We start from the raw sequence: 14663 nt of genomic DNA on the forward strand, positions 1-14663 counted from the left end.
TTATCAAGGTCTGCCCACCAACTGCCTGAATTAACGATGGTGGGAATACGGGCTTTGCTTTATGATTGCACTAGAGGCCCGACGCACGAAATTCGTGCAAGGGGCTCGGCCCCTGCAGTCCTGGCTTCGTCAGGAAGGTCGTCCAGACGGTCATTCCGCTGTTTGGCTGTCCAGTCTAATTAGCATATTATGTTTTTTTATTATAGATTTGTATCTCAATCCATTTTGTTAAATCACCATGCTCATGTTATACATGACTAAAACTAATGATTAATAACAACTAATGATCCTATCACACAACAGTAAGAATTAGCAAATTTTAATTGGCATGGATAAATGTCTTACCAACATTAATGGGTTGAACCCATTACTGAAACATAGACTTTTATACTCTTCATTATGCCTAATTCAGTGCTGGGCAAAGGTAAGTCATCCATTAAACACCTGAAGGGCACTAAACTGAACTAATGCAACATCATGACACTGCACTGAAGGTGCTGATTCTGCGGTGACCAGCTCTGTTGCCTTGGGCAGCCTCATTTGGGCTTTACTTTCCTCATTTTTAGTGTGAGGCAGGCGGTCTAGGGCAGGCGATGCAAACTCCAGGGTCTACCCAGCCCAGGCAGGGGATGTAAGTGAGTGGAAAGGGCTCTCTACCACTCAACTCCAGCTGATCTCAGACATGTAGGAACATGAGCCTGGTCTGACCATATCCTAATTTTTCAAGTGAAGCCAGCAATCCAGATGATTTAATCTCTCAATTTGTGCCAACTAATTAAACATTTTCTGAAATACTGTGCTACCTGGTCCCATGTCTGTGGGCCAACAAGGGTAGGAAGTTTGCAACTAGTTCAAATAAATGTTGATATTCAATTCATTTATACAAGAAGGTACAATTAAAACATCACCTATCTAAAAAAAGAAAAACAAAACAATAACAAACAGAGAAAAATCACTGATCTAAGAACTAAGACCCGGCGGTGATCCAGTAATAGTTCCCATGGACTTTCATGAAGATTCCTTTCCAGTTTAAATTAACCAGCATACGATGATTAAAAAAAAAAATTGTTCAGAGCCTTACAGCATGCATTTAATATAGCCTTCACCTTGATTTCATCTTTCCTACTCTTTTTTTCCTTTGGTCTTAATTTGTTTTTCTTATTTGAATTTTATTTTAATGTACTATATGTTTCTATAACCCCTAAAGCCTCTCTATAATACTATGGAATACAAAAAGACCCCTAAAATCCCTTCATGCTGTGATTATTCATTACTCAAGTCCCCACAACTACAAGATTGTAAATGAGCCCAGCTGGTGTGGTGCAGTGGTTGAGCATCAACCTATGAACCAGGAGGTGGGGGTTCAATTCCTGGTCAGGGCACATGCCCAGGTTGTAGGTTCAATCCCCAGTGTGGGGCATGCAGGAGGCAGCCAATCAATGATTCTCTCTCATCATTGATGTTTCTATCTCTCTTTCCCTCTCCCTTCTTCTCTGAAATACATTTTTAAAAAATGATTGCAAGTGGAAGCAAAACAGTTCACAGTAACAGTCTAGAACAGTGGTTCTCAACCTTCTGGCCCCTTAAATACAGTTCCTCATGTTGTGACCCAACGAATTGTTTTCGTTGCTACTTCATAACTGTAATGTTGCTACTGTTATGAATCGTAATGTAAATATCTGGTATGCAGGATGGTCTTAGGTGACCCCTGTGAAAGGGTCGTTGGACCGCCAAAGGGGTCGCGACCCACAGGTTGAGAACCGCTGGTCTAGAAACCTGTCCCTATGTAGTCTGGAGCCGACAGGCTCAGTCTAGAGTCTATGACACCGGAAACAATCCACGTAACTACTGAAAGGGCTCCAGACCAGCTTGTCTTCCGGCTGACTACTAACTTCTGAAATTAATCTTTCTGGTAAAAATGAGCATTATTTTTGTTTGTTTATGGGGATGAAAACCCACAAACACATAAAATTCCAGGTGATGTGAGGAGTCAAGATGGAGTAGAACCATCTGCCATCGCCTTTTTCTACTCAGATGATACCTGAAAAGCACAACTCTGACAACTGAGGGAGCGATGACAGCCCTGGACTAAGTGTGACATTAATGAGTCATCCACTCTGCCACTGCACAGAACCAGCAAGAGCATCGCTCCCATTTGCCTCTTGCAGAGGAGACACTGGGTCAGGTTTAGCCTAGACTCTGATGAGGGCAGGAAGACTCCTGTGACTTCTTGAGGATTGGAAAAAAGGCTTTGTAGCCTGTCTTTTGCATTAAAAAGTACACAGAGGGCACACATGTAACCAGGGATGGAAAACCAATTAAGAAGAAAATTCTATAGAACAAGAAAAAGAAATTCAATATTTACATCCTATAGTTACTGGTGAAATATTTGTATGACATAGAGAATACCAAGAAAATAAAAAACTTGGACAATTCCCTAGAATTAGTTGTGATGGACTTTGACCTGCATAAAATATTACAGGATAAGTTCTTAAGTACTCATTAAACTGAATATACGAGTAAGGATTGAAATAGTCTGTAGGTAATCCTCAAAACGGGAAACTCTCTCTGCTTTGGAAATACAGCCATTAATCAAACATGACCTGTAATGACAGACAGAAGCAGAGGTGCAGAGAAGCCCCGAGACCAGGCCCATCTCTCTGTAGTCCACTTTTGTGACAATCAAGATTAACATTTGTTCCTAGGTGCTTTCCATAACCTAATTTAATCCTCCCACAATTCAATGACGAAGGAATTATCACTGTAATTTTATAGGTAAAGATATCGAGGCTCAGCGAGCAGAAGAAATTCCCCTGGGTTCGCACAACTAGAAAATGGTAAGCTGAGATCTGAACCCAGGCCTGCCTGTTGCCAGGGTCATGCTGTGACTGCTGAATCACCTGCCTCCCCGAGAGCGAGGGAGTTTTCATCTACAAAGGGCCACAGTGAGCTGGGCTGGGATCCCAATGAGACTACGGGCTTCCAGCAGCCCTCGGACCATCACTAGCGCAGGCGCTGTGATGGGCAGCCCATCTCCCCTGTTTTCCACAGGGCAGCAGAGCAAGCTTTCCTCTCCCATTCGTTCAGCTCTGCAACCCAACCATCAAACCACCGGATCCACCGAATCTTGGATGTGAGGGACCAGCCGCTCTGTCCTGTCTAGCTCTGATGAGTGACTGTGAATGACTTTGATGGCTATGCAGGGTAAACCTCAATGTGTGAAGCGCTTTAGATACTGTAAAGCAAGCGTGTCAAACTCGCGGTCCTCAGATATTTTTGCGGCCCAGCCAATATACCAGTATGTAAGAAATGTTTTAATAAAATTTTGTAACTTAATTTTTACAATATCCTGTTATACATAATTATTAATAACAAACTACATTCGCTAATGACTGATTGCTATAATCGTGTTGCATTCACTTCCCTTATACACCTTAATGCAGGTGCACATTTCTCTCCACTAATACTAGCAGCAAATATTTTAGTAGCCAATTGCCACGTCCTTAGTCTTGGACTGACTTGTTTGGTGTGCACAACAGGAAATATTTCGCTTTCAGAGAACAAGAAAAATAGGTTTATTTGCTTTACGCTTATTAATTTATGCAGTTATTCAGTGCCTGGTAAGTAAATGTTCAAGAAAAAAATATTAATTTTTATTAAAATGGGCACAAGCGTCCACTAGCCCCCAAGTAACATAATTTTATGTGAACGATTACTCATTTATTTTAGCCTTTTGTATTCAGCATGTCTCTATTGAAATAAACCTATGTTTCTAAGAAAATTGAAGCTTTTGTTTTTTTGTGGCCCACATACACTTAAACCGTGTTTATTTGTCCCATGTTAGCCTTTGAGTTTGACATGCTTGCTGTAAAGGATATTTTAAGCGAAAGTGTCTTTTTAAAGGACACCTTTTGCCCTGTATGGAACTCGGTGCGGTAGTTCCTTGGCTTGTGAGGGTACTGAACCTGACTTCCAGCGTCACATGCTGATAACTGCTGCTGATTCATGTATAAATATCCGCCTTGCGGGTAAATATTTAACAGCTCGCTACAGCCTGGATGCTGCCCTGATCACGCTGAATAAACAGGGTTAAGTGCCATAAAATAAAGGAGCTATTATGTTTTTAAAGGGTACAAGATGGAGGTAAGACCTTGTGATCTCTAATTATTCAATATTCGTGCATCACAATACATGGGGCTGAGCATGTACAACTGACGACTCCCTCCGAGCAGAGATTCCAGGCTCACTGGGCTATCCCCAGGAAGCAGGGCTGATCCTGACTTACCCATCAGGGGCTGGCCTGGGGCTGGGGAGGGGCAGGAGGAGATGAAAGGGACCACTTGCTCTAGATTCCTCTGATCTCTAGAGCGGTGCAGTGGGAAAGCGGGTAAAGGTGAGGAAAAGTCCATTGGTGTGGCAGTCGCAGGCTGAACTTGGGAGGAGAAAGTGGGGAAAAGGGTTGTTTTGAGAAAGTACTATCTCTTTCTGGACTGAAATGAAATAGGAAATTAGCTGATAATCCTTGGAACTGAAACTGTAGCTATGCATCAGAAGGACAAAGCCAGAGTTTGAGAAGCCTTTCCAACAGTGGGGTTAAATAGACCAAAAGGTAACCAGAAAAACACCCCCCGTCTCATTGGCTCTAAAAGTCAAATATAAGAACTGTCTGTTATACAACGAATGCAGCCCTTTGTGAACCTTGCTCTGTTTGCAAATAGAGCATCTCTGATACTGAAGACGCCTTGGCTGCAGTGAGGCAGCAGAAAGGAAATGTTTTTTTTAGCATTTGGACATGAAAACGACATGGAGTCAGCCTGTCTGAAAGCCTAACTTGGGACAATGGGGTTTTGATTTTGACAGCAATTCTCTCCTCCCTGAGCGGGGTTCTAACCTTGCTGGCCAAATCGAGCAAACCAGAGTTGGCAAACCTGAGGGCAGTGATTCTCAATTACAGTTCTTGCTTCTGCCAAGTGTGCCCTTTGGTTCTACTCAACTTTCTTGTCAGGGCAGTAGGGATAACACCATTCTCAAAGACCCATCTCTCTTAGGGGGTTAAAGGGTTAGAGTAACAGAGTCACATTAGTATTCAAATAGCACCAGCACTCGGAGCGAGCCTTTACTCTAACATGCCTCTGGTTTGAGTGCTCCATGTCAAGAGTGATGTGAAGGCGCTGTCAGAGACACTGACCAGCCTTAGTGTCCTGCTTGGCCTCGGAATCGGGTCTGAGTTGCCTCCTCCACAGTATGACTCAGGGGAGTGTTGGAGGCTGAAGCATGGGAACAGGGAAATTCCAGGTGGTAGATGGGCACAAGCGTCCACTAGCCCCCAAGTTAAGAGAAATCATAAGGAAAGGTGAGCCTTCAAATCAACAAGCACTAACTGCATGCCTAATTCTGTTTAAGGTCTCGAGTTTCCCAGTCTGACTAGGGCACCACTGTTAATTCCCCGCAAGGCAGAAGAATGCCAGGCCTTCAAGAATCTGGGCAACTCTACAACGTCAGCGTGTGCTTCCTGGTGGCCTGCCAGGAGAGCCATTACAGTAAAACAAAAGTCACTGTTAATTTATTGAGGATCCACTTTGCCAGGCACTCTAATGGACATTTCATTATTTCTAAACCTCATAACAACTCTGCCAAATAGACTTAATTAGCCCAATTTACAGATGAAGAAACTGAGGTTCTAAGAATCTAAGTATCTTTTCCAAGATTACTCAACAAGTTGCAGGGATGGGACTGAATCACTGTCTTTCTGGTTCCAAAGCCTCTGTCCTTTTCCAAGTGAAACTCGACGAGAGGTTCCCTGAAGCATGGATGTAGGCCTGGCTATATTAGGTCTGTATTTCCACTAAACACACTCATGGCACAGACCACGTCTTCGGTTAGAGTGGTCTACCGCCAGGTCTACTCGGCAGTGGAGTACTGAATTCATGTCTTGTTTCCCGTTTTTAGAGGGACATATAAATATGAAAATGTTCTGAGACAACGATAAATATGATTAAACACTCAGAAAATGTTCCTCTGGAACAAAGTCTAAAGAAGTTGAAATTGCTAAGTTAAATTACTTAGAAGGTCATGAAATTATTAAATAGAGTAATTTAAAAATGTGAATGCATACTATATGAATAATTCAAATCTTCTCTTTGCTTAGGCACAGTATACATGAAGAGAGTTTAAAAGACAATATGAGGAATTTAGCTGGAAAATGACATTTCCACAGAATGGAGCAGTGAATAATGGCTCCATTTTCGGAGCACTATGGACAGCCACTGCACTAGGTGCTTTGCCTATACAATATCATCTCTTCTTCACACACATCTATGAGAAAGGTGTGGACCCATTTTACAGATGAGAAGGCCGGAGCTTAGAGAAACAACACAACCTCCCTAAGGTCACGTAGGTGGTAAATGGTGGAGAGGCATCAAAATCCAGGTCTCTCTGACCTAAATCTACCCACTGTCAGGTCTTCAGTTACACTTTTGTGACTTCTGAGTCCTGGTCAGGCCCTGCCATCTGGTCCCACATGTACCAATTCATCAGTCTCCTTCCAGCTTGGGTGTTTCAGGCAGGTGCCTGGGCTGACTGAGCGCCCGAGGCTGCCTCCAGAAACATTTATTGAACTTATTAAGGTACCTGAACTGAATGATTGGAGCCTTTTTCATTCCAGGCAAGTGAACCACTGGAAACCTGGAAGAACCCTGAGGGCCAGAGGACCACGTTCCAACAGAGAGGAAGTGGAATGAAAGCAAGGAAGCTACAGTGAAAGCAATTCACAAGATGGGAATATTGTAATTGCAAACAGAATACATCTAATGACACGAACACTAACCAAGCTTTTGCTCAGATATGTGTATTTTAAGTTTGTTAACATCTCAAAAAAGCCTTTAAGGGACAGTATTCTTAACAGATGTCCACCAGCAGAATTGTTAGCATGTGGAAAGCATTTAAAGTAAGCTTCCTAAAACAACAATCTTAGCAGATGTTCTACTAGGATTTGGTATGAACTATTTATAATGGTACCCGGCCACGTAAGATGAACAGGCTAAGAAAGAAAAAAGCTTTTTTCCTCTTGTTGTATTAAAAAAATATTTTTTTAAATTTATTAGAGAGAGAGAGAGAGAGAGAGAGAGAGAAAACAACTGATTTGTTGCACCATATTTATACATTCATCGGTTGTTTCCTGTATGTGCCCTTACTGGGGACTGAACCCACAACATTGGGAAGGAGCTCCCCAGCAGGGCCCTCCTTGTTGCATTTTGATCCTTGGCCTATTACTTAAAGTTGATTCCATCACAACTTCTTTAAGAAGTGGAACTATTTCAAAACCAGTCAAGGCTGAGGCTCCAAATGAATGACTTTACTGCTCTGCTATTAACATGTAGAGGTTACTTTTCCTAGGAATTACCTTTAAAACATGTTTACTGAAAATGATCAACACATACATATATCACATTTTAAATATCCTACAATTTTGTAAATTTTACTTCAATAAAGCTGGAACAAAACAATGCCTATAATAGTTACCAGACTAAACCCATAAGCATTTTTCTAACTTCTAGCTCCTCACTGCACACAGGTTTTAATGGTGGTCAAAGGAAGATGCAGAGAATTGGAAACATCCCTCAGCCTGACTAGGACAGAGAAGGGTACCCACCTGATTCCTGCTCACTGATATCACTGACATTACTGTCTAATGCTGTTTATGGCCTCTCTGCTCAATGAGCTAATACGTAGGGAGCTGGAGCTGGGCTTGCACGCATGCATGTGTACACACACACACACACACACACACACACACACACGGAGGATGAGATAACCCAGGGTACTGGTACACAGGACTTGACAATTTGTTTCCAAAGTGCTATTCAGTTGGCTTTTTATAATAGCCTTACAAAGTAGGTAGCAGGTGTCAATATACTCATTGTAGAGATGAGAAGACTGAGGCCTGAGATGGATAACTTCCCCAAGGTTTTAGAACTAGAAACAGTAAAACTGGGATTGTAAATTATTTTCTGCATTAGCAGTTTTCACAATTGCATAAGAATAATCTGGGGGACTGGGAATGAGGGAGGGTGTGTTTAAAGCAAATGTTTCCCATCCCAAAGGCATTAGGTCACTGACTATTTGAGAGGGATTATGGACAACAGGAAGGTAAAAAAAAAAAAAAAAAAAAAATCCATGCTCTTCAGGAGTCTAATGCCTAGTATGGGACATTTATGGAAACAACCAGAAAAACAGGTGACCACTGCTAAGTGTAGACATGGACAGAATGAAGTACACAGTTACATGCTGGTAACCAGAAGGCAGGGCAAAGAAACTGCTAAGTCAACATGGGCTGGAGTGAGGGGGACACAGAGACTACTTAACAGGCCCAGCACTGGATCAACTGTTGGGAACTCGATGAACAGCAGACCAATGATAAAAGCGCATTTCATACTCCAGGTTGCCCAAGATATTTTTTCTGAAATAGTCACTGTGAAAAGGAAGGTTTTAAGGGTGTAGAATAGGGGTTGGGAAAACTTTTTCAGTAAAGAGCCAGGTAGTAAGTGTTGCTGGCTTTATGGCCATAAGTTCTGTCGCAACTGCTCTGATGCTATAGCACAAAAACTGCCACAGACAACATCTAAACAAATGAGCACATCTGTGTTCCAATAAAATTTTATTATGAACACTGAAATGTGAATTTCACATAATTTTTACGAGTCACAAAGTATTATTCTTTATATGTTTTTCTAATTGTTTAAAAATGTGGAAAGCAGCCTGGCCAGCATGGCTCAGTGGGTGAGTGTCAACCCATGAACTAGGAGGTCATAGTTCAATTCCCGGTTAGGGCACATGCCCAGGTTGCAGGCTCAATCCCCAGTGGGGGCATACAGGAGGCAGTGGATCGATGATTCTCTCATCATTATGTTGCTTTCTCTCTCTCCCTCTCCCTTTCTCTTTCTGAAATCAATAAAAACACATTTTTAAAAATGTGAAAAGCATTCTTAGCTTGCAGGACACATGAAGCAGGCTGTAGCTGATTGGGCTACCATGCTGTAGTTTGCTGACTTGATCTAGGATGATAGGATCAGTTCTACAGATGCTGAAGGTAGGGGAAAATACCCAGTGAGAAACATGGGTACAAAGGCCTACATTAGTTAACAAAAATGAAAAGCAGGTAGGTTGAGGTGAATAGGAGGCAATCTCACGGACTGACTGTGGGAGATTGCATAACACAGGATTGGAACTCCAAGAAAGAGCTATTTATATGATTTCGAATGAAGCTTGAGGCATATTCTGGTGCTTTCTACTTCTATGTTAGGTGAAAAAGCTGCCTACAAAAGTCTTCCTCCCACCCAAAATACTAGCTGCTAGCTAGTGGCTGATCCTCAGAAATATTAAGATGAATCATATATGCTCTTTTCACAGTGCAAAAAAATATCATTTTAAAACTCCGAAAATGTCACTTTGGGTAGTCACCAACCGCACAACAGGAAAGCTGGCCAGCCTGAAAATTGTAAATAAATCCAAGCCTGTCCCCGCACAGAAACCTTCTTCCTCATTTAGATTCCAATGCTGGTTTGAGGACTCCAAGGTTGGCTGGTGTTAAAACGTGTTGGGCCCCATAATCTGACCGTGGAAGGCAGCCTTCATTCTCCGCCCCTTTGCCCTGGGGCCCTGGCTGTTCTTGGTGACCCCCAGGCTCAGCCTTGCTGTTCTCTGGCAGCTGCTGGAGCCACCGCAGGCAGCTGTGGCCTCCCTGTCTGTGAGCGCAGCCTGCCTGTTGGCCTGCAAGGGCCAGCTGGTGGCAGGCTCAGGCGTTACCCGGCACAGCACCACAGCACGGGGGAGAGGAGCCCTGTGTCTCCTTCTTCCTGCCTGCAGAAACAGGTACCTTTGTCTTTGATCCTTAAGCTCTGTTTTCTTTCTCTTGTTACTAAACAGTTCACTCCCTATCTCCCCTGGCCCCTCCCTCCCCCCTTTTTGCAACTTCATCATTTTTCCACATTGCACCGTTTGGCACAGGAGGAGGAGGGAACCACATCAAATAAAGGAATGTAACCACAAAAGCTGCCTTGAGAAGCAAGGCCCCCAGGATTTTTTTTTTTTTTTTTGTCAATTTACCGTTTTTAGATGTGCTCTCCCATAATCAAATCCTCCCTATCGTGTTAACAATGTGGTGGTGTGTCAATACATTGGAATTCTGCTTCAATCAGCAACCCAGAGTTTAATAGGAAAATTAAACAACAAAATGTTGGTCTTATTGTTAACCTTGAATTAGGCCTGTACTTAGGGTGGGATGCTGACTTCTAGATGGTTCGCAGGCCAAGCCTTCAGAGTTTTGTGGGAGCTCAGGGCTGTCAGCAGAGGCCTAAAGCGGGGTCTCCAGCATTATGCACGTCTGCCACTGCAAGAGGGAGTTCCACTCCAAGTAGCACAGACTGAAGCACCCCCATTAGTAAGCCAGAGAAAGTTTAGATTGAATTCGCTTTCAGAAACATGAAGTTCACATTCGGCTCACTTACTGGCAGCAGTTCCCGGGTTTGGCTCTGTGACACCCAAGTTATCACAAAAGGGCTGCGTAAAGTTCAAGTGGGTTTTGAAAAATTAAAAACATGTGTCAACATATAAACCATTTAGGGACAACAATAAGGTGCCACAATTCCAACCGTTGGGAAGTCACCCTCCGTGTCCTCGGGATATGTGTTATAGTTAATGTTTAACAACAGCTGGCTAATATTCATCACAGATGAAAACACCAGTTAGAGGGCGAGCCCTTTTGATGTTGTGATTTTATCTTTTGTGACTAACCTGGAAGTATTTTTGTTGTTGTTTGGGTTTGGTTCACATGGAGCAGTCACATGCCTTTCTGGCTAGTGATGGAAATCCGCGTGCTGTTGAACAGCATCTATAGCCGATATAAGCAGTCACCACACAGCCACAGACAGTGCTTCCCCACCTCCATCTGCCCCAGCAGATCCAAGGAACATGGTATCTCTCCCAAGAGTCTCAGGGAGAAGGGGAGGGAGAGAAAAAGAAATATCTCTTTTCCCATCCCCGTTCTAGGGTAGCGTGTTAGAATCTCAAGATAGAGAAATGTGCGATTTTGGGGGGGGGGGGGGACGAAAAACCCAAACCCAATAGCTGGTTGTGATATGAACCATCAGGATAGATTTTGCAACTGCCCCCACCCCAGCATGAGAATCACTGTGTCAAACATACAGAAGGAGTCTTGTATCCTAGAGGTCGAAGCCCTTCTCAACTCCCTAATAGGAAACTGCTGTCAGTTTTGGCAATATTCCGCCTGCCCGAGCTCCACCTCTCAGGTTAATCACCTGTGTCCAGTTGCCCATTGGTCTTCCTGCCCCTGTTCTGGCTCCTTCTTCCTGCCCCTCACCACAGCGGCCCAACAGGACAGGGTGTGATACAGGCAAAGCAGTGGGCGATGAGGGGAGGGAGGTGGGACTGCAGGCAGGAGCTTGCTTAGAGGCACTCCCGCTCCTCTTTCTGCTGATAGAGCTGAGCTGCCTGGCCCTGGCGCAGCTACTGCCCCAGGAAACGTCCACAAAAGTGCGCACAGGACGTCAGCAGTCTACAGATCAGGACCCCGAGACCGATGGGGGTGCAGCTCCCCATCACATACCACCAGCCATCCAGGTAGTAAGCTCCCAACGCCACCTGAACACAGGAGCATGAAGGGGAGAGGGGACTGAGAAAAAGGTGAGGAAAAGGATGTCTGGAGCTCTGAAGAGGTGAGGGATGGAGGAGGCTATCTGCACAATCAGAATTTTTAAAAAATGCCATGGATTCAGTAGATCCCTGTCATTTAAAAACATTATCTTACTAAATAAATTGTTTACTTACTAATGGAGAAAGTGGAGCTCAGTTCTGTTAATACCCATCTGTTCGAAATTGGGAGCCTGTATCTAAACAGCATAATTAATTTACCTCTATCTTTTATTTTTAAAAAAATCCATAGATTTAAATACTATTTTTATCAAATTCTCTAAAATAGATGATTCAAAACAGTCATGACAGTAAGCGAGGGCCAGGGCGGCCTGCGGAGAAGCAGCAGGAGGCCCCGTCGCCCAGGAGGAGTGGAGGGTCTGCAGCTCAGGGAAACCTGTGTTAGTGGGGAACTTGATAATCCAGAAGGCAGAGGTGCTTGTTTTCTATAACCCAGTGGCACGGATGCAACAGAAGAAGAAAGGTTTAGTCAGGAAGGGATCAGGTTCTGTAAACGTAGTCAAGACAATGCCAATTGAATGGGCTAACTGTAACTGAGGTTGGCTTAAAACCACACTTTCTTAGTTGCCCCAGAATTTTGATTTTCTTAAGCTTTCAAAACCAAAACACTCAAAATTTATTAACAGAGCAACATAAACGGCACAGAGAGGAATGGGAACACAATCTACTGAAAAAGCTGCCTGGCTGCTGACTGCTGACTGCAGTGTGAATGCGTCAATACCGCATCAGCGGCACCGATGGACCTGCAGTAAGAATCTCACCCATGCTCACGCACAGGAACAGGCTGCAGGGACCTCTTGGTGTAAGATTCGGTGCAAGACACTCTTAACGCTCAGAAATGCTGGTACTCCCCCAAAACAATCCCAGAGAAGTCCAGGTGGATATTTAGTCTTTGAGGAGAAAGGCAGGGAGGGACCCACAATTTCTGGGCCACCTGGCAAACCCTGAGCAAAGGTGCAGGGCCCAGTCATCCACCAAAGAGCTTCTGGCCCTCAGGAGTGCCCCGGGCTCCTGTCAGTACCTCTCTTTTCCAATCAACCAAGACTGCTCAACACGGATGCAGTGAACTCAGGGAAATTCACATTTCTGGGTGCTAACTCATTTCTCTGGGAACCGACCCCAAATCAGGGTTACTTCAGAGCAGGGGAGCCCTTAGGCTCACTTACATCACATCCTTGAACTATTAAGCTACAGCCATGCTCACAGCCTGAGCAGAACCAGGAGCACTTGGTTTATCGGTGTCCGTGAGGTTTCTTTACAATGACATTACTAATTCTGAATTTGTAATTGATAAGTCATTTGCGGGGATCTTACCTTTATTTAATCAGAGAAGACAGGCAGAGGATTGCAAGCAAAGAAACCATTCAGTGAGAGATGGTGTCATGTTTAGCTAAATGGAATAGGCTTGTGGGACAAATATAAACAACTGGTGAAACTGGATAAAAGATATAAGGCAGCTCCTCATTCTCTTCTTGTAACTTTTTCTCTTAAGTTTAAATATGGACAGAAAAAAAATCATCCCCAAAAGAACCTATACATTATCTTTCAATTCTCATGCTTATGTTAGATCCACTGTTATATGAAACACAAAGAGAATATTATTGGGGGGAAGAAAACATAAGTTCAATGAGGTTAATTTCTTCTAATATAAATGCAATATACAGCTGGTTAGGTGATTTTCAACGCATGCTGCTAATATGTGATATAATACCTTGAATATAATAAGTTAGCAATAAGTATCTGTGGGCTGAGCATCAAGCAATTTATTTTTAGAAGGAAAGGCAGCATTCCAAATAAAAGCATGAAGATACATAACATGATATGAAATAAGAACTTTAAACAAAAAAGCTTAAAGTATAAACAACCCATAAAAATGAGGTGGTTAGGAGCCCTTGCTCTGGAATGAGACGGGCTACGAGGATCTGAAATCCACTTTGGCCACGTAGTATATTGACCATGGGGCAAGTTGTTTCAAACTTCCCTGAGCCTCAGTTTGCTCACTTGTGAAATGGGGATAATAAAGATCACAGGGCTACTGTCAAAATGAATTAAAGATTTATAGAAGGTATTCAATGAGTGCCTCACTCATAGTTTTAAATGTTGTTATTATCATTGAGTTCTAACACTCAGGTACCTTTGTTTCTTTTAAAAAAGAATCAACATTTAAACCAAAGTAAAAAAATTAATTCATTTAGTGGGTATCTACTAAAATGCTTGAAAAAACACACACTTTTAATGAACTTAAGAAATCAATGCTCTGGAGGAAAGTGCAGCTAAAGGGTTCCTTCTAAATTTTCTAGGTCACTAGTGTAATGGGCCCCTCCTTCTCCCTCCCCCACCCAAGACTCCACAACTTTAGTCATGTTTCCTCAAATAGAGACTTGCTTAAGCATGTAAGGCTTCCTGCTTCCCCTACTGTAGGCCCACTGTCTATTTTCTAGCATGGCCACCTGTATCTTTCTGGTCAAACTAAAACTGTTTCTTTAAGATTCTAAATTCCATCTATCCAGGCTCCTTCTTGCTCACACTACAGTTCAGCTGGGCACGAAAAAGGCTCTGACTGAACAAAGGATTATTGACCTCCACATAGCACTTTTGAATATAGGTCATTTCTCACACATAAAATGCCTTCTGGCCATTATCTCTGTCCAACCATCTCCATCTCTATCATCTTTTCCAAAATACTTACATGGGTGCCAGTACATGAAGCCTTTTTTTTCCTCCTCATTTTAATCACTTTTTTTCCAGTAATACATTTCTTTTTTTTTGGCCTTGTTAGAGAACTGCACAATAAGCAAGTGATTTGCTATTAATCTATTTAAAATAGACAAGGATAATTGAAAAGAAATTATGATCTATCAATTGCTGAGCACCAAAGCTGACCTGAAGCCTTTCTTGATCACTATAAAATTTATCACTCTTTTCTTCATTCATTC

The 14663-nt window shown here is 42.9% G+C and overlaps 1 protein-coding gene across 3 annotated transcripts in view; it reads right to left on the reverse strand.

The window, feature by feature from the left end:
* Positions 1–14663, reverse strand: part of BABAM2 (BRISC and BRCA1 A complex member 2) — a 358405-nt gene that overhangs the window by 84164 nt on the left and 259578 nt on the right. The gene's annotated exons all lie outside the window — the stretch shown is intronic.

This window comes from Myotis daubentonii, chromosome 12 (assembly GCF_963259705.1).
Source record: "Myotis daubentonii chromosome 12, mMyoDau2.1, whole genome shotgun sequence".
NCBI classification, from domain to species: Eukaryota; Metazoa; Chordata; class Mammalia; order Chiroptera; family Vespertilionidae; genus Myotis; species Myotis daubentonii.